The sequence below is a fragment of the Drosophila tropicalis genome, unplaced genomic scaffold (assembly GCF_018151085.1).
Source record: "Drosophila tropicalis isolate 14030-0801.00 unplaced genomic scaffold, ASM1815108v1 contig_393, whole genome shotgun sequence".
NCBI classification, from domain to species: domain Eukaryota; kingdom Metazoa; phylum Arthropoda; class Insecta; order Diptera; family Drosophilidae; genus Drosophila; species Drosophila tropicalis.
In genome coordinates this window covers 975360-982391 of record NW_027172855.1, presented here as the reverse complement: position 1 = coordinate 982391, position 7032 = coordinate 975360, and positions in this window count along the sequence as shown.

The window sequence follows — 7032 nt, the reverse complement described above, 5'->3', positions numbered from 1 at the left end:
GACAGTTTTGCTAAAAACAGTAGCCAGTGGAAAAAATCGCCATCATCATCGTCATTGCGAACATGTGTAGAACCCACAGCTTGGACTTGGCTACAATAAATTGTGAAATATCTGAAATGATGCTGCATCTTCTAGCCATATTTGGTTCTATATAAATGCAGTTTTTATACGTTTTTATTGACCTGCTAAGAGGCCTCTGGGCGGTTACCATTAGCGTTGTATGAGTAATATTTTTGGCTTTTTCTTTTTTACTTCTCAAATTTACACGATTAATTTGTTAACAAACATTTTTTATTCAAGCATAAGCATAAATCTATTAATTAAGTTGACATTTGTTTTGCTGTAGCTTGTTAATAAATTGGCTATGATTTTTCAAGAAAAGCCCAGAGAGTCTCTAGAGATCTCTCTGTCTCCCTCGCTCGCTCTTTCTCTAGCCTCTGATTGTTTTACGCTCTCCTGCTCTCTCTTGTTGCCTTCCTTTGAGTAGAGTTGTGTGTAAATTTGTTGAAATTTAAGACAGTGGGTGGTCTCTAGGCAATTGGCAAACGGGTGTTATGAATCAACTTCCACTCTCATAGTGAATACAGCAAAGATTCAATATGATGATCGTGTTTTTCGCACAACGATTAAGTTCAAACTTTACAATTTTTAGTTTAGTTGAATTAATTGTCTAAGCCTGATCAACTGAATGAATCTACAAACAATTTTTAGGTTTCCATATTAAAGGGTCAAAAACTATACGAGAAAACTAATTATTAAACAAAAGATCTCCAACTTCTTAAATTTAGTTTCAAATTTTGATTTAAATTGAAATATTTAATACCATAAATATAAGTTCACCAGTGATTTCAGAATCTGTCAAATAGCTTAAACTACATTTATCTAAATTGACCATTTTAAGTAAGTACCTATAACAGAAATATGAGTGAAGCAACTAACTAGTTATTTTTCCAAAAGCTTCTTACTAGACTAGAGAGAACTCTACACTATTCAATGTAGATTTCCTATATTTAAATGGAGAAATAAGCACTTAAAAGGTAAATTTAAAGAGTTTACAAACTTCTGCTGAAAAGAACCCAAACATATGTATGTAATACTACTCGATCATTAATGCCAAATACAATTCATAATTCTGTTTGTTTAATAATCATTTATAATCACTTTTCTGTTATTAAAAAGAGTTTTTATACCTAGACCATCTTACGACAAAGGTCAATTCGATTTTTGAGCAAAGAACTTTACAATTAACATGATCAATATTGGGAGCTTTCACTGTGACAAAACTCTTTTATGCAGTGCTGCTGTTTTGGTGTGTATAAATTTGCCAAATTAAAAAGCAACAACACGACCAACAACCCATTTGAAGTTGAAAACTAAAGCTAGTGGGCCACCCACCGCCGCCCCCAGATGACGATGCCGTTGACGATGACGCAACAGGGTGCCCCTGTCGTCTATAAATAAACCAAGCTGGCAAAGTAAATCAAAACCAACCAGCGACTCCAACGACGTCTGAACATGTGGCGCTCCAGTTGATGTTGGTGGATATGAGAGAACTGAAGTCAAAGACAGGGCCCAGTGCCAGAGCCCGCCAACAGTCAGTCCAGTTACTTAGAGTTGGCAGGATCAAGTGGGCCGCCAACACTCGCTGGTGGTCGGGTGTGGTCCGATTCCAACTGGCCTGGTATTTTTGGTTTTTCTTTTTTTTTTTTTTTGGAGGGGGATTTGGATTTGTCATCATCATCACATAAATTCGTTACGCATTTTTTTTTTCTCCTGTTTTTCTGTACACAGACAATGCAACCATAAAATGTTACTGATCTTTTGATCTCTTTGCGATCTGCGATATGGCATCTGCTGTGCTCTGGCTCTCCTCTTCAATCCTGTCAACATCTTATTCCCAACTCTTGACATGATTGATTTTTCATGTTCACGCAGACTCATAGTCCATACCGATACCAAGTCTGGCCTTGTGTGGACTTTCTCAACAAATATTTCACACACAGAAATGATGGTGCAAAAAGAAAAGATTTTTGAAACATTTTCTTAACCAAATTCCATTAGTTTGGTCATATGAAAACTTTCTTATGCTCTGTAGAGTTAAAAGGTGTACAAATTTTAATGAAGAATTCTGTTATGATAATATAAATTAGTGTTGTAAAACGGTATAGTAATCAAAAATTGTTTCTTCAGGTTCAGAAATACATTAGAAATGAAAAAAAAATTCCTTTGCTAACGTCTTTTATTTAAGTGTTTCAAGTGATATTAGGCTTAATCTTTATAAATAGTTTTTATTTGCAAATGTTTTTTGTGGATATTTGGACAAATTTTGTAAATATTCTCTAGAAAATCGCTAGAAATGCTTGGAATTTTGCCATTTTAGATGGTCCAAAGCGTTTACTTTTATTTATACCTAAAAACCTCAGAAGCTTCTTAGCCGTTTTCTTAAAACATTTACAGACAATATAAACAAAAAAACTCCTCTATCTGATTTACAGTAGGTCAAAATATTCAATTAAAAAATATGTTCCTACTATTTCGAATGTTGTTTTTTGTATATATTTTAATTTGTATTTATAGGAATTTGTCAAGCACCAATCAAACGATAAGCCATAGTAAATGGACTTTTGAACACTTTACTTAACAAATATTTTTCCGTTTATGGGAATTATGTACCAGATTCCCGCTACAGTCCCCCTTTTATCCACAATTTTTCAAGAGTTTTCCACACACATACTCACACACACTTACACTTGATGTTCCCAGATCGGGGGCAACAACAACAACAGATTCTTTTAGCAGTAAAAGTGCCTTAAAATGTAAGTAATTGAAATTTATCGTTTTGCCTGATGTTGCGCAAATTATTTTGTTGTGAACGAACAACTAACGTCTTTAGGCCGGCTTTTTGTGGTGCAACAATCAATCGAACCGACTGACGACTATATATGGACAGGAACTGAAGAAAACACTTAGGCTGGTGAGACAATTTCATTTGACCAAAATTAGAAGGTAAAAAGCAAAGAAATAACGTTAGAAATGTGTGTGAGAAACAGAAGACGAAACAGTTAAGTTTAGATTATTCTTTCCTATTTTTTTTTTTTTTTTTTATTTTTTGGGTGGCTGGGAAAAGTTATTAATTTGGGTCGTTTGGAGAAGGTAACAGCAAACAAAACAAAAAGGTGCCTTAAAAAAGGTTTGCCAATTTTGGTAGCTTGATTTGTCACGATGCCTTTTTTCCCCCAGAGGGTTTGTTTTCTTGTGTTTCCTTTAAGAAGACAAACAAATTGGTCTGTAGTTGAAAATTGACAAGAATTTCGTGACTTTGTCACCTTCCTTTTTTTCTGTGGTTTTCTTTTTCTTTTTGTGGCTGATCTTACAACGCCCTGAAAAGGCAGGCACAGGCTGAGCTTTCTTTACCTCACTCTTTTTTTTTTTTTTTTAATTTATTTTTTATTTTTCTCTCCCTTTGTGCCGCTCGTTAAGGTGGCAGGCAGCGCGTGCTCCTTCCCAACCAGCATCAGAAACAGTACCAGCGAATTGCTCTTCCTGCCCTCCACCAAATCACTTCATCATCATCATCATCATCGACACTGAGCCAGGGTGAACAGGGACTGTGGAGGGGGGATAGCTTCTAAAGTCAAAGCTGCTGCTGCAACTGCAAAACTCTTGTCAGATTTATTTGTTTGTTTGTTTTTTTTATTCAGCCTTTTGTTTGTAGTTTGATTTTGTTGTTTGTTTTTGTGAATGCTCTTTTTGGTTTCGAAAGTTATTACAAATAGTCAAATCATTTGGAAATATCATAAAATTTATTACTGCCATTTTCAAGATGGTAATATATTCTGTATTTATGACTTTAACTGATTTTGCATTAAGACAAAAGTAGTTGCCAATGTTTTCTTTAGATTGATGCTTGGCTTTTGCTTATTTTTGGCTTAAATGTAAATGCATATAAATAAGAAATAAAATGTGTTAATCCAAAGTTGAAAAGAAAAGACAGCTACATTTATGCTAGGACTCCAAAAATAGTTAATTTTCAGAGCGAGAATTAATTTTAAAATATAGTTGGTAAAAAAAATATGCAAAAATTAAGTAAGAGAATGTATTCAAAATATTAAAAATTTCGTGAGTAATAAACAAAGTTAGTCGACAAGAAAAAGAAAAAACTAAGAACAAAAATAAATTTAGTAAATTAAAGTAAAAAAAAAGTGTTACAAGGTGCCACATTTTATTCGCTGGAATGAAAGAATAAAAAATAAAAATCAAGTTCAATATTAGATTAAATTTAGGAATGCTCAAAGAATTTTCATATATCCTCGTCTAAAAGTGATTAAGCATAATAGGAAAGATAATTACAATAATAAGAAAATATTTAAAGAAAAAATTAATAAATGTTTTCTATTCATCAAACCGTTTTTTTAATTTTTAACTTAACTCGTTGATTCTTCTAGTGAGAAGTGATCTAGATGGGATAAAAAGGTTAAAAAAATAACTTAAATTTAAAAACCCGCCACATGTCTAAAATTTGTTCAGTTCAGTTTTTGTAGAGTATTCCAAATTCATCTACATATAAAAACTTTGTGTTATATCTTTTCCTTTTATTTGATTTAAGTTTAGCTTTTTAGCTTACTTTTTACTTGACGTTTGTTTCGTTGGTTTGCTTTTGGTTGTACCTGTAACCTTTTGCACTTGGTACCCTGTTGTTTGTTTGGCGTTTTTTTTTTACTTACTTCTCTTTCTGTCGTACTTCGCTCCTTTAATTTAATGAATTTTTTTGGCGATCCTACAGTTTTCTGACAGTTACACGGACAGGGCGGAAAGAGGTGGAACAAAGGCAAGAAATGGAAGCGGAATTGTCGCCTTTTTTGTGTGGGGCATTGAATTTCTCGAATTTATTCCCTTTGAGTGTTATTTTTATACGGTTTTCTTTTTATGTGTGTTTTTGTTATCACATGGAAAGCATCAGGTCAGGTGAGACGAGGCTTGGCAACGCCCTGAATTGAACCAGCCTACATACTATATATGCTGAACCGATTGTTACTGCGTTTTCGTTTTTGTTTATGGCAAATATAGCCAAATTGAGTAAGAAAACTTCGTGTCTGGATGTCACCTACTCTACCTAACACAAAGTTTTGTATGTTTAGTTTTTTTTTTTTTTTTAGCCCATTTTTATTTGAGGCCAACTCTAAGAAGTTTTGCCATTATGAGTTGACATTGGAAAAGAAAAGCCAAGAACACAGAACATGGCCAAGTATATCGATATGGCCCTAGACTGACCTCATTGGCAACATGTTTCTGTTGGCCATTGTTGGCCAATTTGTTGCAATTGGCCATTCTGCCTGTGCCACTTTAAAGTTTAAGCTGAACAAGCTGACAACACAACAACGAACAAACAAACAGGAAAAAACTAACATTTTCGAGGCCAAAGACAAGACTGGCCTGGTCAAAACAGAATCAAACGAATATTTGTTTCAAATATAAGCAAATTCTGTTAAATCATAATAGAATTCTAGAATTTGCATAGTTTTAGCTTATTGATCAACAAGTGGAAACAAGTAAAAACTTTCAACTTCAACTTCATTTTGAGAGCAATTAACACCTGATGAAGAAAGTTGTATCCTTCTTCGTCGTCAAACTAAGCTACAGCTACAATTAAACCTTGATGCGCCTTGTCCTGGATGAGTCCTAAGTACTAAAATGTGAAGTTCAGTCTTTAATAAACTTATAAAAGTAAATCAAATTTTACATTTCTAGCTTTGCCCAAGATATTTAGATATACTATTTTTCTTTAAGTGTAAAACTTTGACTATATTCGACTATCTTTTGTCTAAATGATTAAATTCACACTTTGAATACTGCCATATGCCCGCATGTGAAGTAAACATTAAGAGGCTATAACTCTATAAATCACCATTAATTTGACAGATTTGTTTTTTACATAACTCACGGGTACAGGTATGACCAACAGGTGAAAGCGACAATAAAATAAACAAAAAAAAATCACAAGAAAAATTGCAGCTGGAAAAACTTTTGCCACTCGTAAAAATTTACTAACTCTCCTACATTATGCCCCCCATTTTCCTCCCCCCTCCTCCTCCTCGTCCTCCTCCTTGTCCACCCTTCCTGGTCATGGCATGCAAAATCGAATTGTGTGCTAATATTTGCCCGTAAACAAAATAAAGAAAATAAAAAAAGGAGAAAAAACTATAAACTTTTTGCCTAAGGCCTACCAAAAATGGAGTCAAGTTGTGGGGGAGAGAGGCTGCTGATGCTGCTGCTGCTGCTGATCGACATGCAATGTCAGTGAAAATGTTTTGCGAATGGGTAAAAGTTGTTGAAAGTTGAAAAAATCATAATTTGCCCTATTATGCAAGTGTAAACAGGCAAGGCCATATTGTGATCACTAAAGTGTGTATCTAGAAGACTTGGGATCATCCTTAAACTTAAACGATTTAAGTTGAGATCATCCAAAGAATGTTAAACCACACAACAAAATGCCAACAAGTAAGAAAAACTTGTCAAAGGCAATTACCTTCCTCTGACTGGACATCACATTTTGACTGAGTGATGGTCGATCCTCATCTTGATCTTGGCCCCAGCTTCAGGCGCTCCGACGCGACAAAATGCCACCACACACAATTCCACAGTCGCGTCTTTTCCGTTGGTGACAATAAAAGTGCCAAAGCAATTTGCGAATGCGTCTCTAATTGAGCTTCGGGCGCAGTTTTCATACCCATGCAATACGCCCCAGACATAGTCAATATGAGGAGCAGACACGTGTGACTTTCAGTTGAAAGAGTTTATGTACACTGCAAGAAATTAAACTGTTTAAAATTGTATCATTTAAAAGTGAAAGTGAAAAAAATGGTGGATAAAATTAATAGAATGAGCGAATTATTTGGACTTAGGCACAAATTGGTTATTTGTCAAAAGCATATTTAACAACTTTTTTAGTCATTGAGCTTAGCAGTTTTCTTACAGTGTACATTAAATTTATATTACCCATAGCCATGGGAGAAAGGTTTCTTTTTGGATGTC